This window comes from Zonotrichia leucophrys, chromosome 2 (genome assembly GCF_028769735.1).
Source record: "Zonotrichia leucophrys gambelii isolate GWCS_2022_RI chromosome 2, RI_Zleu_2.0, whole genome shotgun sequence".
NCBI classification, from domain to species: Eukaryota; Metazoa; Chordata; class Aves; order Passeriformes; family Passerellidae; genus Zonotrichia; species Zonotrichia leucophrys.
Genome location: NC_088171.1, coordinates 47,821,475 through 47,848,364, shown reverse-complemented (window position 1 = coordinate 47,848,364; position 26,890 = coordinate 47,821,475). Strand labels below are relative to the sequence as shown.

General features: G+C 41.8%; 1 long non-coding RNA gene across 1 annotated transcript in view; it reads left to right on the top strand.

Annotated features, from left to right (window-relative positions):
* LOC135443139 (uncharacterized) overlaps nt 1–25,787 on the top strand; it is a 67,035-nt gene extending 41,248 nt beyond the window's left edge. The window contains exons 2-5 of the long non-coding RNA XR_010438833.1: nt 20,958–21,071; nt 21,555–21,675; nt 24,254–24,343; nt 25,680–25,787. This is a non-coding gene — a long non-coding RNA (uncharacterized LOC135443139). The remainder of the gene's footprint in view (nt 1–20,957; nt 21,072–21,554; nt 21,676–24,253; nt 24,344–25,679) is intronic.
* Nucleotides 25,788–26,890: the final 1,103 nt, after the last annotated feature.

The window sequence follows — 26,890 nt, the reverse complement described above, 5'->3', positions numbered from 1 at the left end:
ACATTTAGAAGTCCAACTAGATATGAAACTGGACTTTATATATCACATAAATCAGTCATTACAGAAATGGAAATCAATTAGGGTGGGTTTGCTCAACCTAATTTTTGCTCTGCTTTTAAGTATTTAAAGAAAGATTGATTTCATGCCATTTAATTGGCTTAATCCAGCTAAGTGTGGAGGTTCCTGTGTTAACGTTAAAAACCCCATTTTTTATCATCTGGCCATGGGGAAAGTCTCAGAGCTCTTTCCCAAAGTTGTAGCAATCCCTGACAATGAAGACCTTGTATTTCCTACTGTAGCATTTTAAGCAGCTCCTCTGCTAGTTTGTCTTCCAGATACCCTGAGCCAATCCTGCACTGTTTTCAGCCAAGACTACTTTTCCTTCCTTTCTGTCTCTCTGGTTGCAGACATGTTGTGGCCCAGTCAAACAATAGGAAAATCAATTAAGAAGATTTCAGCCCTGAGATCTTTTTCCATGGAGGCAAAAAGGCAATAAGGAGCCATTCCCTGTGGTGTTGGTGAGACTTCAAACTTGCAGCTACTGGTTGCTTTTGTCACAAGCAGGGAACTGAACGCACACCATTAATACCAAAAAAAGTGCCAGTCATTTCTGTTTTCCCTGGTACAGCAGGAAGGATAAGTTGTTTTACATCTTCTATAGCCAGCTATGTGAGGTACAGCTTGGATGTCTCTGATATAGCAAGGGCATATTCAGGTAACTGAGGGGCAGAGTGCTGATGGAAAGGAGCTGGGAATCAAAAGGTGGTGTGGGACTGCAGCCTCAGATGTTGCACTAGTTTTGTCTAGTAGCCTGTTTTGTCTTGTAGTCTCTCTCCTGGGTAGGTGTGCAAGGTGCATATCAGTAAAAGGCTCTTCCAGCCACCACTAGAAACTGGAATGTGAGGAGGTAGTCACTGGAAAACTAACTTACTTATGGCTTTGCTTGGATGCTCATGGAGATGGTTTCCCAAAAACTATGAAAGAAGAGAGCCTGAGAGATCTGATTCAAAAAACTTCTATTATACAGAATATATTTCTGTACTCTTCCTCACTCTGCTGGCAACAAGAGGGTTTGTCTGGTCCCACCTTGGTGGTGGCTGCACAGGATCATGTTGTTTCATCAGATCTCTTTTCTTGCCAAACAAGAACAATTTCCCCTGTAGATGGCTCTGTTTTCCTACACAATTTCAGGAGTGCTCTCACTTAAGAAACACCGTGCAAGTGAGATTCAGCTATTTCTTTATTTTCCTTTTCCTGTGGGTTTCATGTTCAGAAAGCAGTCATTGAGATCAGATGCTATTTAACATGCCAAGTTTAAAGATAGCTGGATTGCGAACAGCCAGTCACTTCCAACAAAATATATTTTTTGGTCTTAAACCAAGCTTGATTTAGATTTAGGACTTATATTTAAGAGCAAAGGCTCAATGTGAGTTCCTAATAAATGCTGCTTGAGCTGCCTTGGGCTGCAGCAGCTGGTGTCAAGGTACTGTTCAGAAAGATGAGGGTCTATCGTGGTTTCTGTTGCATCTCCCTAACTGCCATGGGTTTTGCCACTACCTGCATGGCATCTCCAGTGATATAAGGGTGCCTGGGTTTTGGCAGCTGAAGTAAAACCAGAGCTTTCAGCTTTTTGTGTGTGTGGAAAAAGCATGTCTTTCTGTTTAAGGAAAAAGGAGAGGGGAAGTTTTCACTCATTTTCTTTCTAACACCTGCAGAGCAGAAGCTATTGGTGTGGGATGAACAGGCATTGTGGCTGCTCACCATTAGCAAAGCTTAAATATTTAGTGCAATGATGGAGTTCCTCTCTCTGGGCCCAGCAGCTTGGGTGCTCTGGTGTGGCACAACCATCAGTTCCTGAGAAGGCAGAGGAGGTGTAAAGAAGATTAAAGGGAATTGCCTTTATGAGTCAAATGGACAGAAGGATTGTAATGTTTAAATCTTGATGTTCAAGAATAAACCAAATGTCATGATAGCAGTGAGACCTTTCTGGGGTGCAGAATGGATGCTGTAAAATGCAGATAAGGGGTTATAATACCTGATGTTAGTTCCTCCTAATGCCACTGTTGAACTACATCAGAGAACACCTTTGTTTTTTTCTGCTGTGTCCTGGTCATAGAAATCATTCTGCAGTGGAGCTAGCAAGATGATAAAGCTCTGATAACTCTCAAGCTCCTGAACTGCACGTGGCATTTTGTCACTGATGATATACCGAGACATCCATTCAATGCTTGCACAAATTTCTATCTGTTTAACAAATGTGATTGCTCAGAGGTATTGAAACTGGAGAATATCTCTTCTAGTTTCCATCAACAGCAGGAACCTGAGCCTGGAGTGCAGGATCAGTTGCTTGCGCTGAGTGCTGGGACTTCCCATTGCAAGCTGCTGGCTGGGGCTTGCCTCCATGAAGAGGAAATGAAATCACCAGCCTGCACTCACTGAGAAGAAACTTGGCAGAAGGTGCAATGTGAAGGTCTACTGAGGTCACCTGAGGTACACTCTGGGCACCAACATTGCAGAGGTGCATGTGGGATGGATTTGATTACACTCTCAAATTAATTGTGAATGTAAAACCAGACCTGGGCTGGGTTACACCCCAAAGTGTTGCCCCAAACACATAAACCATTTGAGGCTGAGCTTAGTCTCTCATGTTTGCAAATATTGCTGCCAACAAAGACCATTCCTAGAGGCATTGTTTTCCTGAGAAACCTGCACTAGTGTAGAAAGGATAGATCATAGAAGGAACCTAGTTGTGTAAACTAGGTTCCTTCCAAGTCAGTGTAAGACTTTCTAAATATTAAATTATTTTAAATTATATGTTACTTTTAAATTATTACCTTGAGAGATCTGAATATCCAAGAACTTTTCAGAAAGGGCAAAGCAAATGATTATAGGTTGGAAAGTTATCATTTAATAGGAGAGATTAAAAAGATTCCAACTATTTAGTTTAGTACAGAGACTAACAAGAAGTGACATGACAAAGGTATATAAAATAATGTATGGCATAAAGAAGGTCAGCAGGTGCTTCTATTTATCCTGTCTTATGAAAGAGACACAGGAGGATACCTAATTAAATTAAAAGGCAATAAATTTAAAAATGGTAGAGAAAATGCCCTTTTATGTCATATATAGTTAATCTGTATAACTCACTGCCACAATAAGTAAAGACTTTTAGTTGAATTAAAAAATCTTTTAAGTAGCTAAAAGAAGACAGAATTGTCAAAAACATTCAAGTTCTGTTTTCAGGAGTAATTTGGGATCATATGTACAATGAAATGTAAGCACCATGCTGGACTGCTTGCTGGATAATACACAGAACATCCTTATTGCAGGGGCCAAGTTTCGGTCTTGCAGTTTTCAATTGAAGAATTAGGATTTTTTATTAAATTGAACATCTGAAGAAAGAAAATGTCCCCTTTTGGGATATCTGGGAAGCTCTAGGATGAGGTATGCTGTGGTGAGGCAATATATAAATATTGCCTCAGTCAGAGGAGGGATTTGAGTTTAGGTCAGTAATATTTATACTGTGTCTTTGGATAATTATCTTGATTATTGTAACCCCTAGGCTGCCATGGAAATTGTTTATTTCTTGGACAGCCTTGTATTGCTGGTGTGTATGTAGGTGTGATCTGGACACCTCAGTCCTCCCCTCAAGGAGAGGGTCAAATACTTAATTTTTGAAGCCCAGATGAGCATAGGGATGTGGCAGACATCAAGCTAATATTGTGATCCTCCAGGATGGAACTGAGAAACCTGAACATCAACCACAGTTGCCCAGGGAAGGCAGGTAGGGACTGAACAGGTAGAGCAGTGTTTGGTTCTGAGTTTGTATTGCATTTTTCGTTTTATATTTATAATTAATGTTTTCAGTATCTTCACTGGATCGAGTCATATATGCCTTACTTCTCAAAATAATGTTTGAGCACTTACATAGGCTTTTTAGAAAATGCTGTCCTAAATGGTGCTTTCATTATAGTAGCTATTTTATTCTCATGGAATAATGAGACAACTGAGGAATAGCAGGAGAAAAGGGGAATACAGGAGACAACTTCCTCAGGACTGTTCTTGTTTTCTATGTCTGCTTTATACAATGGAGATTGACTACCTTGGAGCCAAGTGGTTTCAGATCTAAATGGAAAATGTGTTTCCTGATTCAGTCTCCTCTGACTCACTCAGCAGTGGATGCACTACACAGGAAAGGAGATGTTCACACAAATTAGGCGTTGCAGGGAGGATTGGGAGTGTTGAGATCAGTTTCTGGCTTTTGGAACTCTGCAGAATTTCAAATATCTCATTTCTTCTAATTTCTGAGTGTTTAAAACATAGTGCTTTTTTTGTCTGACTTTCTATCATGTTCATTCAGAGTACAAGTGCTAGGAAACAAGAACTTTCTATGTGAATGTAGTTCTGTAGGCAATATTGGAAATAGAAATAGGTATAATTAAAAAGCATCTTGAGACTTCTATAGGGGCTGAAGGAACTTAGGTATTCATCTTGTTCTTGTTTTTCAAAATTCTACCTAAAATGCCATTGGCATGTGAGTGATTAGTAGAGATTTTCAGTGACTTTATCCTATATTATATTATATTTAGTAATTCTGGACTTGGGATAGGGAAGGTCCTCACAGATCATGAGGTCCAGACTCCTGATATTTCAGGCAGTCACATCACATATTCCTCCTCATTTATCAGGCTGAGTTTTAAAGCTAGTTAGGATTTTTGCTTCCCACCCCATTGTAGAGGTTGAGTCTGTTCCAGAATTTGGCTTTCCTGGTGCCTGAAAACTCTCTTGGAACATGATGCTGAGGACAAATAATAGTGACAATTAATGACAGAGAGGATTACTTATGAATACTCATGTGGTAGTCTGTGAAAACAGAAAATACAGGGAAATATTGCTTAGGTTCACATCAGGTGCTCTGTTTCCAGCAGAGGAAGTAAAAGCAATATCCTGGACAAAGCATCAGTGCAACTTCATAGGCAATATTGCACATGGCCCTAGACACCCATGAGCACAGGAGGACAGGACAGATAGTGTGCCCAAACAAATAAAAACCTTTGGCGAGAGAACTGTGAGAACAGCATTTACAGGGTCTTGCAAAAAGTCATCTGTGAAGACGCTGGAATTACTGTCTGCTTACACGAGAGGAACAAAGAGCAATGAGGAAAAATCGTTGTTTAGCCTAAAATAAAATTGAGAACAGCTGACCACAAAAGAGTTTGGCTGGAAATTGGATATTGAAGGTAGGGGTGTTCTGGCATGGCTTTCCAATGGCAGCAGGAACAGCAGCAAACTTACCTGCTCTCCAGATTGCCCTTGGTCAAGTCTCTGAAAGACCAAATTTGCAGCATTCAACTATGATGGCATCAGTGTTCCAGAAACTATCTACTGACATAATTGCTAAAGTAAATGTATGAAAATTTCACTGCAACTTTACAAAGTTGGTTTTTATATACTAACCCAACAGATATACCTCAGCTTCCTCTCTTCCAGCTTATACTGCTCTGCTGTCATTACAGAGTTATCTCCCCTCTTAGTCTTCATCTTGCCAACCTAAAATGTAAGAAGCACTATTTATAAGACAGGTTCACTCTAAAACATCTGATGATGTGATGTGAACATGGCTTGTTTGAACAGATATTTCGTGAGAATATGAATAGCCAGAACAATTTTTTCCCTGTCTTTAGAGCTACTTTTTTTCTAGTTTTGTTTGTATCCACCATCATTTAAACTCTGTTCATTTGAGTATATTGAGATCAAATTCAGTTAAGAAAATAATTAGTGTACATGAGTTGATACATTCTGTGCTAGAGCTGGCTTCAATACAAAGAACATAACAGCCTAATTCTAGTTTATTTTCAGTACTCTGGTTTGTAATGGAAATGACTGACATCTGGCAGTGCTGATGGGTACTATAACAGTATATATTTCACCAATTATCTCTTTAAGATAAGAAACTTTCTTATTGAGAACCTTCTTGTATTATATGGAGAATTGCCCTTTAATCCAAGATACCTCTGGTTTTCTGGAGGCAAAGAAATGTATATAGGATTTGAATGCAGCCAATAGGAAAAAACCCCCAAATCTGCTTTGGTAAAGTTCAGTTCCTCTCATAGACTGGTAGTTTCTGTGATCCACAACATGCAGAGGATATGACCCACAATGGTACATTGGGTCAACTTAGGGAGAGGAGTGGAAAGACTGCCAAGAACATTTCCACACCTCAGTGGGGCACAATGCTGAGTTTTGGGCCCTCATCACCAAAGTTTGGAAAGCATGCATGAAACAGGACAACAAATCCGAGGGACCTAAGTCCTGATACAGCTCCTTATTCCTGAGATGAAAGAGGTAAAATTTTTAACTTTTCCTTCACATAGACTTGAGTTCTAAAAGGACAGGTAACAGAACAGGTGTTTTCCTGTCCCAAAGGAGGGAAAGAACTATAAAGGTGCAAGGGGAAAATAGAGTAAAGAGCAAAAAACAATCCAGAACTTCATTCCAAGTAGACTTCACCATAACAAGTTTGTCACTACATCTCTGTGGATTTCATACTGAGAGAACAATCCCCTTTTTTTTCCCTTCTGACATCACCATAATGAAATAAATATATATGGTATAAATGCCCTTTTTTACATAGTCTGAATGTATGCACCAATTGTAGCATCAATGTACAAATTTAGAAGAAAAATATTACTCCTTACTCTTTCAGTACCCAAAATGCTAAATCCTAAAGGGAAAGATTTACCAGGATTTTAAATAAGACCTGAGAATCTTCTCACAAAGTGAGGTAAGCAAATGGGATGAAGGCCTTTGGGCTCTTCAGGAGGGATAGACAGGGCGCATGAGGTGTAGGAATTGCAATGTCTGTAAGGGAGAAGTTTGTCTGCACAGCCCTTAATGTTAGGGATGATGTGATTGAGAGCCTCTGGGTAAGGGTCAAAGGTAAAGCAGGCATCATGGTGCCTATTATCTATTGCTCAGCCAAGATTCTTGTGGAAGATGGGCACCTGACTAACCGGCAAAAAGAAAAAGCAAAGACAATCAATGCTTTCAGTTGTCTCATTCTCTTATTATACTGGTAGACCTGAGCCAGAGGACCATGAGTGTGGAAGCAGTGACTTTCCTTCCATGGATAATGAACTTGTAAGAGGACAGCAGTATCAGCTGAATGTTTACACATCCATGGCGCTCTGATGGGTTTCATTTCAGAGTAATGGAGTTTGTGGATCTCTCAATCATCTCTCTCTCAATCATCTACCAAATGTCTTGGGAGTTTGGGAAGATTCCTGCTGGCAGGAATCTAGCCAGTGTTACTACAGCCTAGAAAAAGGGCATGAAGGAAGACCCAGGAAACTGTAGACTGTTAGTCTAACCTCAGTACCTGGAAAAATTATGGAGACCTTCATAAGGGGTGCTGCTTTAAAGAAAGAAATACCATCATCAGACGCAGCCAACATTGATTCACAAGGGGAAAGTCTTGTGTAATTAATTTAATGTCCTTCTGTGATTAGGTCACCTGCCTAGTGGATGAAGGGACAGCAGTGGGTGTACTGTTTCTGGATTTTAAGTAACTCTTTTTTTATACTGTCCATCGTTCTGGACAACTTGTCCAGATGTTGTGCAAGATGAACAGGGAGACATTACACTGGTGAAGAACTGACTGAAAGGCAGAGCTGTCAAAGGGCTGAAATGACTGGGGCTATAAATGTCTGGCAGGAAGTCACCAGAGTGTTGACTCTCTTGAGGGACAAGAGTCCTTGCAGAGGGTTTAACCCTTTAGCTGAAATGCATTGTGTATCCCATATAAACACAAGAAAGTGGTGTGTTTAACAGAAGGTCTATGCAGCTTGGTTTCAGTGGGGAAAGGTAGTATGACAGTGATAGCAGAAGTGGGCTATTCTTTGCCATTTGGATGAGTTGCTGCTTGCCTGGCTCTGCTTTGGGCACACATCTGAATTTTCTAGATCTGAGAATGACCAACCTTTCCACCACACCAGTGTAACCTCCACTTTTCAAAGCTTGTAGTCCTTTGGCACCAGGTGGCCCAGCTCATGGCTCTGGTTACTCTTTGGCTTTTATCCAGGCTGTGTCTGCAGAAACCACCCCTTGTATCCCCCCAAAACTGAGTTTATGTCCCCAGCCCTCACTGCATGGCCTCATGGAAATTATCCCTGGTCTGCATAGAGGGAGCAGCTAATAGGGGTGGTCTCTGGGCTGCAGGGAGGTTTCTCCTGTGGTCCAAGTAGAGAGGAGTACCATGAGGTTAGTCCCGGGGAGCTGAATGGCAGAAGAGGCATGAAGAATGCCAGCAGCTGTACCTAGTGCATCAGTGTGTCTGCCTTGATGTGCACTTCTAGGAAAAGGAGGAGATACTAGGAAGAATAGCATAAAATAGAATAGTATAGTCCAGCCAAAAGGGACCCATAATGACCATCTGCTTGACAGCTTCAGGGCTGACCAAAAGTTAAAGTATGGTTTTCAGTGCATTGTCCTAAAACCTCCTAAATTCTGCCAGGACTGGGGCATTCCTTGTATAGCTTTTATGGAAAATGTATGACTGGCTTGGGTGGGATTTTTTCTGTTGAGGTCTTTTGCTATTCAGTGGGTGGCAAGTATTGGTGTAGTTTGGTGACTGCCATCAGCATCGCTCAAATGAGACAACACATGCTGGATGGTTGGTGGATGAAGGTTGGAAATGGGTCATTTTGCACAGTGCAGTTGTGAGTTCTCCCTAGGTCTCCCTGTGGTCTTGGTCTTCTGATCATATGGCTTGGTTTTCAGGTCTAGCGCCTGGGTGAAAAGACAGAAAAGAAGGCAAGGAAAAGCCAGACAAAAGAGTTTGGGATCTCCTATTTCTCATGCATGCAGGAGAGGATGGCTGTTTCTGCATTGTGATAGGATTCCTCCAAAACTGAGTACAAGGCAATAACTGTACCCTCAGGGAAATCCATCCCCAAATCACCCTCTGTGTATGTATGCCTGGTAGAAATTCCATGCAAACCTCTTAGATTGTATGGTGTCACCCTAAGGGCATTTTTAGTACCATCAGAATTTCTCATAGTGTGTCTAGTCTCATGAAGATGTACGTATGAAAAAGTCATGTAAAGCAAGAAATGGACACATTTAAAATGCCTAATATTTTAGAGGGTGGATAAAATGCTGTTCTCCCTTATGGAGTTTTCCCAGAGTTTTACCAGATTTTCAGAGAAGAAAGGGTGGCTCAAGAGGATGAGAGAGGACAGAGTTCAGTCCTTCAGCTTGGGAAGGAGCAGATTGTCAAGAATTATATGTTAATCCATGTTTTCCAATAGGAATGAGAACTATAGATCTACAGATTTGCAGGAAAAAAGCTGGAATTTACCATCCCTGGAAGTGTTCCAAAATGAGTGTTGTTTTGTGATATGGTTTAGGGGGCATGGTGATATTCAAATGTTGGACTGGATATTGCAGGTCTTTTCCAAGCCTAATGGTTCTAATTTTCCTCCATTGAAAGTCTCTATAGAAAAAACTGCTTGAAAGAAATCAGACTATATTAATTTGGTTACTTGTGCCTTTGATGCACAGAGGTTTGGAGTTTGTCTTTATATACTAAGCAGAGATGCGAAATGTCTCCTTCACCATACGCCTTCTCAAGAATAAAGTGAAGGGAGTGATGGAGCTGAGGATACTGGGAACCCACTGGCACAGGAGAAATGTGTCCGGGTGATAGGACTCCCATGAAGGCACAGCAGACTTAGAGCTGCCCACAAGGGAAAATGTGCAGGCCTGCTTCCCTGACAGGGATTAGAGAAATCTTCCCTAATTTTCAGCTCACATAGAGGTTTTCAGCCCACAAGTGTTCCCACTGACAGCCCTAAAGGCACTACAGACCAACAGAGAGAAATTACAGTTCTGTAGTCTTTTGCCTTGTGACTTCTCTTTCCTTTTTCTTGCTGACTTGCTCTGACTGGGAAGATTTTTTCCCCCATAGTTTTGAAAGGTGATATTTCTTCTTAAAGGATCATGAGAGCACAGGGTCAAATCCTTGCCTTGTTTTTGTTTTCTCCTTTGTATGTTGGATGCATTCACTGGCTCGTGTTCCAGAGTTGTGATTGGCATCAAAGCTGGCAGTGACAATTGTCTCTACTGATCTCTAGACTTCATTAAATTAGATAGTTAACATTCAGAAAAAGGCTTTGCTAGTTTCTGCCAAAGTGAATTTCCTTGATTTCCTCTCCAGGCTTTTTCCTCCCCTGCCTGGCCCTGTTGCGGTTTTCTGAGCTGACACAACACAGTAATGGCTTTTTGTGAGTTTCCTGCAGGTCACCTTCCAGCTCAGGGCTGGGGCAGAGAATTGAGGTAGACAGGACTTGGGAGCACGCCCCAGCCCTGGGGGGCTCCACAGCCAGCTGAGGTAGCCCCTCATCTTGCAAAGGGGGCAGGGCATACTATGAGCCCTTGTTTTCAGCTTGACTCCTGCACCTGGAGAAAGAACTGTTTGCATCCTACACTCCCTGTAAATCCTGCAGGTAACCACATAGTAGGTAATGCCTACTATTAGTAGGGAAGGGAGAGAGAGAGACAAGGATTTTTTTCTCTGTGCAGACAGGAATTTACTGCTTTTGTGATAAACTGACTTTTAAGGATCCATGACGGTAATTTTTCTTTAATATTCCAGAAAGTTTTCTCTGATTTTAAGACAGTCATAATGCAGCACTGAGGTCCTGGTAGGCAGAGGGTTTCCTTTGATGCAGGGATGTGATCTATTAATTCTGCTAACTCTCTAGAGCTGGTGATGATGTGGAGGCTTTCACTCTTGTCACCCCAAAGCAAGTTCATGCAGCTGACCCGCAGGAGAATTGTTTTAGCACTTTATAATTGTGTGTGTCTGAGAAATCATGGAGAAGAAAGCACACAACTTCATTATGAAAGCAAGGTGTTGCACTACTCCTACAGAAGCATGTGGAAAGTCCACCAAAAGAAAACTGGCATTCAAAATTTCTCCAGCAGAAAAGTGGCATGCACAGAATAGAGGCTAGGCTGGGTCTCAGCTGAGCGTGAATCAGAAGAACAAGTACTAAAAACATTTCTTGAAATACATGCAAGGTTTATGGCATGCAGTACCCTAACTAAACATATCTGGTTTTGCTGATAAGCGCTTTTGGATATTGATAATAAGCAATGGAAGTGCTTGCACACACGGTAACAGCAGGTATGGCTCTTCCAGTCCGAAGATCTTCACATCTACCAAGACCTACTTCAGTTTGCAAAGCTGTAATTTTTCATGCTCATAACAGGGAGGTTTTAAAGATTATTGATTGTGTTTGATGTTAATTAGCATTTCTAAAAAGTTGGTTTTTTACTTACTACCTATCTTTTCTTGAACAGATCCCACTCAGTAAGGTAAGCATTGAGACAGCATCCTCCATGCACATTAAAAACACTGCATGAACTCTGCCATCCTGACTACTATATTTTTGCAGGCTTTTGTGGTTTTTTTGTTACTCACTCTGCTCATGTGCTATAAGTGCACAACAGAAACATATGCACGTATTAACTGGGTAATGTAAGAATGGCCCCCAAATTATAGGTGCTGTGTCTGAGTTTCCAAAATGTGGGTTGGTCTTTATATGTAGTTGGGCACCTTGGATATGTTGTGGTTTGTTGGGAGTTGTGCTAGTAGCCTGTAATACATTAGACAAAGAACAGCTTTAGTGCAGTTGTGCTGGAGGGTTAAAATGTGTGTGAAACAGGAACTGAGAAACTGAATTAAGCTTTATGATTATTTTAGTCTAATTTCATATGGAAATAAGGTTGAAGGCATCCCACTTATTTGGGTGTATGTACATGTGTGTCTTCCTGCTCCTTGGCTGCTTTCTGAACCACAGGTCTGATAGTGAAGATGGATTATGTCCTGGTTAATTAATGAATGTTATTAATGGACATGGTGGGAGAGAAAGGGGGAGAAGAGTACTGATACCTTCTCTTAGAAGAGAGACTTCAAAGTGAATGCAGTTCTTGTTAGAGTTGGGATAAGCCACTCTGGAGCATGGTGCCTTGGGAACACCCATCTGAGCTCCTGCTCATCCTCACATTCTGTGGCTGTGAACACCCATGGTGGTGGCTGGAGACTGGTTCTCATGTAGATTTGTAGTTCTTATTATTGTAGATCTATTGCCACAGGTTTCCTGGGTGCATCTTCAATACTACTGCACATACACAACCAGCACAGTGTAATTTACTAATTGTTTTGAGATCTATGTGTTTGATGACTTTATTCCAGGACAGGGAAAAAGCACACTGAGACCAATTTGATTTCAAAGGAGGATGGTCTGGGTGATGTTGGTAATGAATTTTGTGACAGCAAGGCTGTGGTAAACATATTGCTACAAAAATATCAAACTCTCTGCTCAGGCTGGAAAATAATGATGAGTGATGCTGCAGCAACATAATTGATTGTATTCAACATAATTAATATGTTCATTATAACTGCTGAATTGTCAGTGCTGTGTTACCCAATGCAAGGTGCAGTTTCTAATTATAAACACTTATTCTGTGTAGCTTTGGACTGTATTTGTTGAATGTGAAATATTTGTGATATTTTTCTTTCTTTCAAAGAAATTGAAGACATTTCTTTACCTAAAAAGAAAAAAAAATGTCCCCAGGAGAGTATCAGAGAATCAATTTTTCAGCATGGGATTATACAGTTTGGCTGTATAGGCTTAAGGCTTTTAATTTGCTTACACATAGATAGACTTGCTTGAGCTCTATACATCACCAGATCAATGCAAACCTATTTAATAGAAACTTGGGTCAATATTAAAAGAATTCCATTAACCAGCAATAAGGACCCTGGAATAATATGATTACTATAGGCTTCCAAGCACACATAAAGAATCAAGGATTTTCTTCATACTAAGCTGAAACAATACCATTGTGGAAATTCCTCTTCTGATCCCTGTCTTCTGAAAAGTAAGAATGAAAAGGGATAGAAGAGGCTGTAGAGGGTTTTTTATGTCATGAATATTGTCTCTTTAGGTTAGCACCTCTGAGACATGCTAATAGTGAATGTTTCTTCAGCATGTGGCTGAGAAAGTGTAGATGGGCAGAAAAGGTCTGGGCAATTACTCCAGGGGAAGAAGAGAGAAATCAATGGATTCTGAAGGACACAAAGCAAATGTGACATTTCCAGAAGATAAAGTTGATTTTCTTTCTTTTTTTTTTTTTATTCTTTATTTTGGCCTTGGTAAGTAAGGAAAAGAAAAAAAGTTCTCTTCCTATTGTTTTGAACAGCAAGTCCCATATTGTGGTCCTACTGAATTAACTTTTGAAGGATAAGTTTCCTGTGACTGCAGGCCACAAATATGAAATCTGCAATGCAGAATGTAATTCTGAGACCCATATTTTGGTAGTAGAAAATCAAGATTGTCCTGGAAAAAGTTACCATTTTGCCTGAATGGAGACTACTGTTGAAAACCCCCACTGTTTTATTTTGTGTGATAGATTTCTTTACTTATAAACAGCAAAGAAACCTAAAGAGGCTAAAATTACATTTTCTTGTTAGGTTAAGCCTGGGGATTTGCAAGTAAATTGCAAGCAGCGTGCATTAGCAGTCTAAAACAGAGACTTGGATGCCTAACTCTCTTTAACCAATCTTGGGCATCCCCTCTGCTGAGAAGAGCAAAATGAGAATTGGCCAAACCAGATACTGGGAGGAGATGGGTACATTATCCTGGCCATCTGCATTGAACTGGCCACAAAATGGTGCTGTCTGTCTGTACAGGGTTTCTATTAGAAACTCAGTATTAGAAGCCATGTAGGAAAAAATTTAAAGTTTACAAGGTGTTGAATCAGGTGAAGAATGGTGCTTTAGGTCAGCATTCTGCAAGCATTTGTTGTAGCTTCTGTGCAATGAGTTAAAAAAGGATTTTGGAATGGGGTTTTGGGGAAGTATTGGAAGTAGAGGGGCAAATTTGAAAACTATAAAATCATGAGACTGGTTTGCAGAGATAGTCACCTCACTCCAAAGGTGCTGGGCCAACTGGGCAAGAGGAGTTTGGAAGGGCTTAAGGCATTGGATCCATGCTCAAAATTTGCATTTGAGTTACAGCATCTTGAGTTACAGCATCTGTGAGTTAGGGAAGGATGAGGAGTGGAAATGGTAATTTGCACCTGGACCTTCTAGAGAGGGTTTTAAGCCCTTCCATGTGAGGGCGCAGAAGGCCCCAGCCTCCACTCTCCCCTGTTTCCCAGGATCTCTGCCTCCCCCTGAATATTTTAAATTTGATCAATTTTCTCCTCAACTTCAAGTAAAGAGTTTTATTTTATTTTATTTTACTTTACTTTATTTTAAAATTTTATTTTATGTAGGGTGTATAGAAATCAGATTCTGCCACCCAGAACATTGTATTGTATTGAAATGCAGTGTATGAAGCTCAGTTCTTCCTCCCCAGGCTGTGCAAGAGTGCCAAGGACAGTTCTAAATACCAAGATATTAACCATTACCAGCAAAGTTTCTCCATCAGGCTGCAGGTGCAGGCAAATGGCTCAGCAGAAGCTGAATCCTTTCTCCTGCTTGGCTTACTTGCTTGAAGGAACTTTATGGGGCTATAGCAGCCAAAAATCTCCTTTTTCCTAATATAAGGTTGTGCTTCCAGTAGGGCAACTTGCTGGTAATTTTACAGTTTTCCCTTTTCCAGCAAGCTCTGTCTAATATAGGCAAGACTTAGATAGATACACTTCCCCAGGCTAATTTAAGCAGTTTTGTCTTCATGCACTTTAATTTTCAGTCTATATTTTGCTACTTGGTCTGCATTTCTTTAAAGAGAAACCTACTACTTTAGCTTTGTCCTCAACCACTGCTTGCTCAGAGCATCTTGGACTTGAAATTTAGAGATAAAATAACCTCCTTCATGTTAACCCTTTCCTTTTTAAAAAAATATTTTTATTTTAAAGCTTTGTCATCTGCTTCTCTTTACCCACTCTTTTGCAAAATAAAGGCCATAGAATGAAAATATTGAGTAAGTAGGTATTTTTTTTTTCTGTTTTTCAAACCAGCTGAACTTTGCTGTTCCAGAGAGACCCAAATGAATAATATTTTATGTGGATTTACGGAATAGGTGTGAGGAGCAAAGCTGTGTTCCTAAGAAAAACAACTTTGCAGTAGAAGTTTTAAGGATTGTCTACATAACCTGTGAGCAGCAGGTCATTCCTTTGAATTATAATATGGGCTATTGAGTCCTGGATGACATGACAGTCTTTGGGTTTCATGGCAAGTTATCTGTCAGGCTGTGAGAAAGCACATTCTGGAGGTTTTTCACACTCCCCTAGCCCCACTGGCACTGGGACTCAGGGTCTCCTCGAGAGAAGTGCTAATGCAAAATGCATTGGCACTTGCTGGTGAGAGAGTTGGGCCTCTTGGTACGTGGGTCACTTGTCCCTTTTCAGCCCATGCAGTACAGGTCAAACCTCTCATTACAGGAGGAGAGAAGGGCAATAATCCCGTGACAGTGGTGCTGCATAACAACGGTATTGTTTTAAGATATTTCTCTGTTGATTCCCCCATTTTTCACTTGTCAGCATAGATACCTCTGTGGTCTCGAGATGGAAATTGATGAATAAATAAAAGCTGGAAAATTGGTTTCTGTGCAGCAGTATTGAAGTATTAGTATTGAAAACTGATATCTATCAATAATGTTAATTATTAAGATTTGGACGGCATTTGGGCAGCAAGGACTGTCTCTAATATATTCTGTTCCTGGTGTAGGTGCTTGCCCACACTGAAGATGAAAGTTTTTCTCTTTCCCTATAACATGTTAGAAACAGTTTAAAATGCTGCTTTGGTTATGGTTTCCATCCATGATTCCTAAGCTGTGTATCCTAAATAGTCTTTTCGCTGTGAGAGTCTGATATTTACGTGCTTTTTTCATAAATCAAGCTGTTTTTGGATTCCTCAACATGGATCTAGAAAGCTCAGTGGGTATCTTTAAGTACCTGTCCTTATTCTCCCTGTCCTGTGTTCTTTTACTGAACCACAGCCTCCCAAACTCTGCTCTTGGTGGCCTGCACTGCAGCAGCATCCTCAAACCGCCTCCAAGACAGGGCAGACATAAATAATGAATCATAAGGCCTAAGCTCTAAATACAAGAGGGTAACCTTGTTCCAAAGGGCCTAAGATAACACCTTCTGAATAATGCCGCTTTCATACAGTCTAATTCTTTTGCATTGCTCTCCAAGAGGCAGCTTAAACAAGCCAGAGACCTAAAGGCATTTTTGAAACTTTGCTGCCCAGCAGAGTCTCTGTCATTTCATTCTGTTGCAGAAATCAGAACATTTGGAAGCTTTTCCTTCCAAGTTGTAGCACTGCCTGCTTTTATCTAGCATAACCCTTAATGGAGCAGCCATTGATTCCTTAAGGACATTTCCGTATGTCAGCTATGCCTCATTGCTGGGGAATTTGTTCTGATAAACACTGCAAATGTTACTGTGTTAAATTTTATTCCTTTGCTTGTAATTGTGTCCCTTTGGACTGCCTACACCCTTTCCATAGAGCTCTGGAGGGCTGTAGAAGATGAGCACCATTTTGTGAGTACATTATTCCAGATGTACTGTTTACCCTCACAGGGTGAGAGCAGTGCAATACAGTTCTTTGGGTATTTTCCTCCTGCTTTAGATTTTCAGACAGTTCTGGAAAGATAATTACCATTTTGACATCACCTATCTGGGAATGTTGATTACTTAAACACTGTATTTGTTGACTTTATTCCTTTTAGCTGTTTTTGATATAGACATGCTTTGCTTTTTATTTGTGTGTGTTTCTCAGAGACAGGGTGTGTTTCTCTTAAATATTTATTTTCACATTTATTAAAACCTCATATTGTGGCAAGATACATATCTAGTAAAAAGACCTCTAGTGTTTAAGAACATTGGGTGGATAATGTATGGAATTGATTCTTTATGGTGTAACGTTTTCTGGGTTGATGTAAAGCCCTTTTCTTATCTGAGAAAATCAGAACTATCAACCTAAAACAGAATTTATAACCATGCACGTAGTTAATTCATAAAAGGAAATATTGTTCAGATTTCAAAGAAAAGACATGCAAGAACAGCAGAGTGAGCAAAGTACCATAGTTTCAATTGAAAGCTGTGGTTAAAGATGCAGCTAGAGAGGTACAACTGCCTGCACAAGGCTCATGTGGGGATGCCTCTGCAGTGGGTTGAGAGTAAAAGATCCTCTTGCTGCTATTGGAGCTGGCAATTCTTGCCATATTTGCTTTAGTTGGGTTTTTTCCCCCACTGAAAATAGATGACTGTTTCCCTCAAGTACTTTGTTAACACTGGAATAATAAACAGTATGTCTTTTATGTGACAGGGTACCTGTAGGACTTAAACATACAGACAATAAAAGGGTTAAGATGTGCTTGAGCTGAACATAAACACTGGAAAGGATAATGTTTTTCTCTAAGTGCTTTGCACTTCTGGCTAAGCAGAGTGGGTACCATGAGCCACTTGCAGAGATGTTCAGGGCCAATGAGTCTTTCATAAGTAGCTAAATTAAGTCTAGAAATCTTGCAGGAGTGAAAGATTTGCTCATGTTCACAGATGCAACAGGTGAAAGCCTATAAAAAAATAACTGCATGTTTTAAATAGCCTGAGAAATTCAGTCTCCTCTACTCATTTTTCACTGCATTTATATTTCTGTTTTCTTGTCTTCAGCTTATCTCATGGGGAATTTTCTGTTTCACTGCTGATGTCCCAATGCAGTTTCATCCTTCCAGGTATTTGTCCTCTATTATCAGCAGATGGAGCAGAGCTCTTTGTCCTCTGTGGGCCTGGTGTCTCCCAGGAACCTCAGGCAGCCCTCTGATACTCTTTTACTTTTGCAAGCAGGCTTTGATAGTGAGTTACTTGCTTGTGGAAAGCAGTGATTCCCACGTAGGAAGATACCTCCATCCCTAACAACATCTTTGCATCAATTTAATCACAACATACAGCTCTCCCCCACCACCAGTATTTTTCTAGATTTTCTGCATAATGTTTGGAACAAACTAAAATGACGCCATAAAGGCAAAGTGGGCTTATGAGACAATTGATTTAAATCTAGGCCAATTTAATTGAAGCTAGTCTTGTTCCAGGCATGCCAAGAGCAGAACTGTGTTTTACTAATTTTTTGAGTCTGCAGTGAAAGAGCAATAGACCTCTTTTCTGTGTGCAAATTAATGCATACTCATAAAGCCTACTAAAGAAAGGTAAACATTTATGGAGCTGGTTGATTTTTCATCACAATACTGGATACTGCAAGTTTATACTGGATGGGTAAACTATTATGAGAATGGTTGAGAGCAGTAGTTGGTTAATAAAGTGAGTCAGGTGAAAACTTCTGTAGGAAAACAAGATCACTGACAGCATATAAGCAAGTAGCTGTACTTTTTGTCCACAGAAAAGGCAGGGTGCATTGGATACACAGCCAAAATGAGCTGGTAGAGCCCCATTTTCTTGAGAGGAACCATGATCACTGCATTTGAGCCAAAGGTTCAGTGCTAGATCCTGTTGGAACAGAGCAAATGGGTAGATGTGTTTACCCAGCTGTGCCAGCATCCCAGCCTTCTTCTCCTGGGGAATCATTGAGTGAGAGCAGGTACTTGGAACTGTTTCCTCAGCTCTGACCCAGAACAGGTACAACCTCTGCCAGGACTCTCCTGCTTTAGGGAGGCTGATGATGATGGATTTCCTGTGAGTCCAAACCTCAGTGCTGAGGTGGACTGAGAAAGCAAAACCTAACTTCTGTTAAAGAATTATTTTTCAGCCTAGTGTTAACAAGAGCAAGTTTATTTTCTTCTACCTTTCCCCAGTGCCAGTAATCTCTGTGCATAATCTCAGGTCTTCCTTTCTTAAAATCTTGTCACCCAGCCAGTTTTCCACTCTAACATTTTCACCTTTTATAAGATTTCTCTCTTGATTGCTGGCTCTTCTGCCTTACAAGGCCTCCTCATCCAACCTCTGCAGATGAACACAGACTCCACTGCACCACATCTAGGTTGATGTGCCAGCTGACCCTCTCCAAGGCACATGTGGTCACTGCAGCAGATTAAACACCTTAAACAAGTTCCTAGGTAAGAAGTTCAGGCTCCCAGGTTAAAAACTCAGTGAAGGGAGACTTTGGCATCTGCAAAGTGCTCCTGTTCTCATGCTGCACAGGCCAGCAGTATCTCCTGCCCTTTTGCTGTTTCCATTAAAGACATCTGTACATTGTGAACCTCTGTGCTGGTTGGTGGGTCCTGATTCCCTTGCAGTACCTGCCTCTGTGTGTGCACTTGGGCTCCTCCTGAGCCCGTGATTTCTTCTCTGTTTGATGACATTCTTAACTGCCTGCACAGAGTTGCTGGATTTCCATGTGGCTTGTACATACTCTTTAAACCAGTGGGATCTCACCAACCCCATATCAGCAAGATAATATAATGGAAGAATGGTTTCCTACCTCACTGCTAATTCCATCACTCTTCTCATTCCCCATGGAGACAGTTAATATGAAACACTTGCCAGATTTTAAAGTGAGCTATTTTAGGGGGAAGGACCTTAACTGGTTGGAGAGATAGGCAGAGAAGACAGTCTGAAATTCAACAAAGGTAAATGCAGGGTCCTGCACCTGGGAGAAAGTAACCCCCATTAGGCTGGGGCCTAGTCTTCTAGAAAGCAGGTCTGCAGAGAAAAGCTGGTGGTCCCAGTGGACAACAGGCCATCCCTGAGCCAGCAGGGCCCTTGTGGCCAAGAAGCACAGTGGTATCCTGGGGTACATTAGGAACAGCATTGCCAGCAGGTTGAGGTAAGTGACCCTGGCCCTCTACTCAGTCCTGGTGATGCCACATCTGGAGTGCTGTGTTCAGTTCTGGGCTCCACAGTACAAGAGAGACTTGGAACTCCTGGGGTAGGTCCATGGGAGGGCAACAAGGATCATTGGGTAACAGGAACATCTCTCTTATGAGGAAAAGCTGAGGAGGTTTGGCTTGTTCAGCCTCGAGAAGAGATGACTGAGAGGGAAGGGACTGTCATCAATATCTATCGATATCTGAAAGAAGGGTGCCAAGAGGATGTTTCCAGGCTTTTCTCAGTGGTGCCAAGCACTAGGACAAGAGGCAAGGAACAGAAATGGATGTACAGGAAGTCCCACCTGATGAGGAAGAACTTTACTGAGCAGTGACTATGCATTGTCACAAGTTGCCCAGAGAGGTTGTGGAGTGTCCTCCACTGGAGATACTCAACAACCATCTAGACACAATCCTGTGCAATGTGCTCTAGGATGGCCCTGCTTGAGCTAGGAGGTTGGATCGGATGACCCACTGTGGTCTCTTCCAACCTTACCTATTTTGTGACCATGTGACCCTTTTTTATTCATTTTTATTTTTTGCTACCTGCTTTTCCAACATTAAAGTTTTCTAAGACATCTGTAACAGCTCATGGCCATAAGTAGCAGGTATGCCCTTGTGTCTCCTTTCCGCCACAGAGGGAGGCAAGGAGCCACAGGCCAGACAAACAAAAGTCTCTCTTTCTCCTCCTCCCCATACTCCCTCCCTCCCCACACTTCTCTTGATCTGCTGGTGGCTCCTAAAAGGATTAATTAGAAAGATGTGAGCAGGGGTTGGGACGTCAAAAAACAATCGTCACTTTCATATCTGACCCCTATCACCAGCTGCAGAATTAACAAATTGAATGTCGTCAGCAAACAGGAGTTGCAGATGATATGAAGTTCATTACTAGCAGCACAGGGCTTGTTTTCAAAGCCCAGTTTAAACAACTCTTGCTGATTAAATTCCTTGCTGGGGCTCCTGCCAGACACATTTAGAAAATACGGATGTCTAACAACTCTGTCTTTCTCTGCCTGTCTTTTTTTTTTTTCGCTTTTTTTTCTTTTCTCTTCCCCCCTCCCCCTCCATTTTTTTTTTTCTTTTCTTAACATGTGCCAATTATTTGTCTCCTATCTGCAGGTACTGGCAAGTATCAGCGCTCTGGTCCCACTGTCTACAGCCTTATCCATTTGGCGCCTGCTCCAGCCCTCTCACATTACCAGCAGTGGGGTCTGTTTTCAGCTGTGAAAAGCTGTGAGCATGACTCCATTCTTCCCCTCCTCCCGCTGCAGACTCTCTCCCCCCTTTCCTTCTTTCCCTCTCATCCTTCTGCTCCCAGGGCTCTCTTCAAAAGCTGTGAAGCAAAAAACTCTCACTGTGGTAACCTGCTAGACAGTGGCACTGGGGATTTATAACCTCCCTCGAATTGTGTGGTTGTGTCTTCCCTGCATGGGAGCCCCCAGAGCAGCTAAAAGCCCACTTCAGGCAGGTTGCATGATGGATCATCTTCTGGCTGGGCTCGACTGGGACGGAGAGGCAGGAGCTGTAAGCAAGCAGATGGGAGAGCTGTGGGGATAAAATTCAGAGCTACTATCTTAGCTCCTCGCTAGTTCAGGAGCCCAAACGTTCTCTGAACTGTTCTTTCCCTTCCTAAAACATCTTTTTGTCCTCTTTACTTTGATCATTTCACATTTGTCTTGCTCATGCATTTATAATTTTTCTCCATCATTTCTCTAGGAAGGGAGGATGGAAGGATGGAGGAAGAGAGGATGGATGTCTGTTCCTTCTCACACTCACAGTAGTTCCAGGACTTGGCAGGTTGGGTGGCTACCCAGCTAGAAAAAGCTAGATCTCAGAGGTAGGTTGTTCCTGCAAGTTTGGGGAAAACAGGCAATCCCAAAGAAGGGAAGCATCATCAGGGATGATGACCAGCCCACTCTACAGAGAGGTGATATGAAGGTCCCAGCCCTGGGAAAGCCTTGTCCAGGCACACAATGAGGTACCCAGGAACCAGACTATGAGACAGGCATTCATAACAAAACACGTGGTGTTTGCTCTATTGATGCTTTCTTTTGAGCTGAATATCGCAGCTAAAAATGTTGAGCCAAATTGGTAGAATTTTCAGGGATGCCCAGGAGATGGTGTGGAAAATGACTGTCCTTTGGGGGCCACATGGAACTGGGGCCCTGCTGCTTAAGTACTTTCTTTTTGCCAAACTCACTCAGAAGAAAAATACCATGGATTAACCAAGCAAAATACTATTTTGCTATCCTTTTGACAGTGAAATTGCGGTATTAAGGGTAAGAACACAACATAAATTTCAAACATAATTGGGTCTTTTCTGTATCATTATTTTTCCCCCGTAGGAAGTATTTTCTTTTCCCACCATGGCAGTTTGAAATCTTTCTGAAGGATTTCAGAAATTTTTAAATATGGGTGAAACCGTCACAGAGATTTGCACACACTGCTATGTGGCATTTTGGGCTAAGGAGTGCTTCATACAAGAAATAGATAAGTATCAAGGGGTTTTTAATATATATATTTTTTTTTGCTGTTTACCAGCCATCTCTCTGCCTCAGGGTAGTATTGACAGTCACAGGATAAAAAACTACCCTACATCTTTATCTACCCATTTTTTCTTCATTTTCTCTCTCTGACCACTTTTGAGAGAGTGTTGTTGTAGAAAATAACTGATTCAGAGCAGCATGTCTAATTTGTACATTCCTTATTCCTAGGCCCCTTGCATTCCTTGCACTATATTTTACTGATTTTGATTTTGAAAAAGAAAAAGCAGCTTCCAAAATGAATTAATTTGCTTTGACTTATTCCACCCTCCCCCTTTTTTAATGTAATTGAATGCACTGAATTATAAAAAAAAATACTGGAGTGAAAGAGCACTCCACCACTCTTCACTTTGACACTTCACCAGCATTTTTCACTTCCAATACTCCTGCTGGTATATTGTTTTGCTTTTACCTGTAAAAACCAGGGAATTTTGTAGCTATTTGTCAGTGGGCAGTCTCATTTTGGCCTTGAAATCCATTACATACTTGCAAAGCATTACTCCAAAGTCCACATTTGAAGTTGACTGCTGTACACAGGTTGAATTCTCCTTGTACATGTGCTTACACTGATTACTACTCAGCAACTGGGCGTGCAAGTGCACAAAGCAAATCTAGCAAGTAGGAAGTTATTTTTGGAGGCGTTTGCCAGAGCATGAGTTTTCTGCGCTGCTGAGCATGGCATGTCTGTCCTACAGAAGGAAAAATCCACTATTAATGCAGTGTTCTTGCCAAATAATTGCAATATGAGCCTATGGAAAGACTTGTTCTCAAATCTAGCTAATCCTAGAGGACAGTATACTCCCCAGTACTGGCCGTCATTCTCAGCTGATTGGCAGACATTGACCGAATATTTTGTGCCAGCATTCATTCAATTCCAGCAAAATGAGAGGGCTAGCTAGGTGCAGGAAGCATAGGGCTAGAGAAGTCCCTGATGGGAATTCTGGTAGTTCAGCTGGTAGTGTCAGAGTTGCAGAAACTTCCAGCAAGGGTTTCCCCTGCAGTGCACAGATAGACAGATCCAGCCCAGCTGGATCCAAAAGATTCAGTGTCTTTATAGCACCAAGTGGCTGGTTTTCTTTCTCTCATCCATCCCATTATTGTTGGGACAAATTATGTATCATGTCAACTGCAGTCTGTAGTGGTTTGCCTGCACAAATCCCTGTTCTCTCAGGAGACCCCATCTCAGATGCTTTGAAAAGAGGCTCAGGAAGATTTTCAAGCTACCTCATCCATGTTGGGACCTAGCTCAAATCTTTGGCTTGCTTTTTCTTTCCTGAAGCAGCTCACACACTCTTCCTTATACCCACAACCTCCATGGGTTAATTGATCTCCATGCTATTACAGGCTCCCTCAGCTTTTGGTGAGGAAGAGATTTGCAATCACTCAGAGCCAAAGTAACTTTTGGGCACCTTGATGTCTCTGTTAAAATACTTGCTTTGATGTAGCTTTTCTGGCTCCTTCCGGTTTGTTTGCACCTTGCTTTTGAGCACTTTGTTTGGTATCTCTATCACACCTTTTGCTTCAAGTACGGTAGTGCTTAGGGTGTTTGTAAGATACTTTGTTTGGAGAGGGGAAATATGAATCAATTTAATTTGTCTTGGCCAAGCCCTGCTGTCTTGAGGCAAAGAGGGATCTATTGCTATAGATCTTGTTCATGGTGTGAAGCCCTTATGTGATAGCGGTTTGACTAAATTCTTTCTTGTGGTTTTACCAGAGCCTGACTAATCATATTTTTCTTGCCCTCTCATCTTCCTTTGTTGTTTTTTTTTTGTGGTTTTTTTTTTTTTTTTTTTTTTTTTTTGTTTTGGTTTTTTTGTTTTGGTTTTTTTCTTCCTGTTTCTCTGACATCTATTGCTTCCGACAAAACTCCAGCAATGTTGCTCCAGCTCTGAACCTCTGCTGTTGTCCATTGCCACCTGAGCCCGAGGAAGACATTACTTGTCTCCCAGCAATCCAGTACAGGTAAGAACTAACTTCTGTCACTTTTCTGAATGCAGGCTGAGGGTTATGCCCCACAGCTATGCTCAGATTTGTGCTCCAAGGTGTTATGCTGGAGGATAAACCATCACAAATGATCTGAGTAGTCATGACATCCTGCCCCACTGGTGTTGGCAGTACTTTTCCAGTCCTGCACCAGAGGTCTAGCTGGGGTGTCTGGGACAAGGATTTCACATCCAATTTGGAGCTCATGTTAGAGGACCTCACACTAAAGAATAAGTTAATGAAAATCTTGCTCCTCCCCATTCCTCTAATCTGGTATAGTCGTAAAGAAATCTACTTGCAAGGAAGTGCATTAAGCAGCCTTTATGGGCAGTGACACAGAGCACAGTAAACCCCATGGCTGGGCCCCTGCAAGGACAGCTCTTAGGAGGGACACTACAGAAGGACCATTTTCTGTGTCCACACACAATACTGTAATAGGGTTAGCTCACAGTAAAAGTGTAATTAATGTCATGTAATATAAAGATTTGCCATTTTCTCTAAGGACTTCTCCCCCAGGCAGTTTTTGTGCATCATTCAGTAATCTAAATTAAAATGACTCTGCCCATTCTCCAGTTTTTACCCCTTTTCTGCCTGTATGTTTGTTCCCAGAGATGTTTTTTGTGGGATGCCAGTTCACGAGAGGGGGGCTTAGGAAGACATTATGTAATGATAGTGGTGATGCCTCTGCTTGCTGGCTGAGAAAGGAAACAATATGTAATTTGGTTGGAATTATTCTTTCTCTGTCTTTAAATCTTCCACTATGCATTTTCTTACCAGACTGCCATGTCTCCCACACTCCTTTATCCCTTGCTGTTGGAGATTTCTGAGGAAATAAATATCCATATCTCCTTTGTTTATTCCACAGCACTTTTACCTGAAGGAGGAATGTTAAGATGGTTTTATTGAACAGCTTGCATGTGCACCTTCTAAAGGGTCTGTGCTGGGGCTACGTCTAATTCTTGTAGAAACCCTGATAGCAGGTGGTGTTTATAATTGCAGAAAACAGAGAGCACCACAGTGCCTGGGTCACCACCTGCCACTTGCATCCCTCCTCTCTCACCTTAAGCACAGAAGTGTATTGCTGAATTTTTTGTGACCCTTTAATGAGTACTCTGCAAATCTTGCTGCAGTCAGCAAGAGATCTCAGTGGTTTTCTTTTGGGACCAGTCCTGCTGTGACCTGAGTTTTGACCTGACTCAGCTAAATTAGCTGAAGAGGATAAGAGTCTGCTTTTCTCAGAAAGTTACTAGGGCCACCCTTGCTTTATGTCAAAGGTAGAAATGCTCCTTGTGATGTCCATGTGTTGAAATTCCAGACTCCTGTGGATCCCAGGCTGAACTTCCTCTTTTGAAGCCTTAACCCAGGCCAAAGCCATCCACACACCACAATGCACAGAAATCAGCATGTGCTTCCTTCCACTCTCGGTACCATCATCCTTGATATCAGGCTTTGCTGCAGGTAGCTCCCCTTTACAGCTCCTTCCCCACATTACCTCACTTTTTCTGACATTTACCAACCAGTAAAAGTCCTTCCAGACCAAAAATACTCCTCTCCCTTTGGACTGACCAGTGCTACAGAGAGCTTGTTTTGCTGTAGTGTAACTGGAGGCCAAGGAAAGGCTGGTTTGTGCCATCAGCCTTGTGTAAGGCACTCTAGCTCAAATGTAGCTGATTAAAATATGACAAGGCTGTTTGGTTTTTTTTTAACCTTGTTTTTCCCCATCTGCTGTCTCAGTCCTGGCAGTCTGGGTGCTCACCTCTGTGACTTGCAGGGATTTTTGTTCTGACCCTTCAATTGCAGTCATATGAATACCAGTCATCTGGGTGATTTAATGGAGTGAGTGATCCTCTTGTTATCACGTACTATAAAATCCCAAAGTGGCAGATCACCTGGGCACGTGGCAGCCCAGAAATATTGCCTGGCAATGCTGTTGCTCTGTTGCAGGCTCTCAATTAGTATACAGTTTGATTTTCTTCATCTCACAGTCTATTCCCTAACACTGACCCGGGTGAGAGGCAGCTGCAAATGGCTATTTGCATCAAAAGCTCCCCAGTCACTCCAGATTAGAGCGACCACATCTTTTACCAGCTAATGAATTGCTCCCATCTGTGAAATTACAGCTACTCACTTTTGTTTTGTTTAAATCAAAACTGCAGGCCTCATGTGGCAGGCTGTCTGCTGCCTCCAGGTATCCAGCTCTCACGCCAGGATGCCGAGTCGAAGGCGAGAGGGATCACTGCGGCTGCTGTTTTGTCACAGGTTGTTTGTCTGGACTTTGACAAGGAGCATACACAGAGCAGCCCTGGCCTTGCATGAACCATCCAAGCAGAGAGGGGAATGGCTTTAGGGACCTCTTGGAGACCTGGGTCTTGCTGGCCCGTCATGAGTCACTGGAGATGCTTTCTGTGTAATGCTCTCCGTGAGTCTGACCTATTGATTGTCAGGAGTCTCAATAAATTTAGATCGCGGGTTTGTGTCTGCACTCCCTAAGCAGGGGTAGGACAATGATTAGCTGCAAAGATCAAT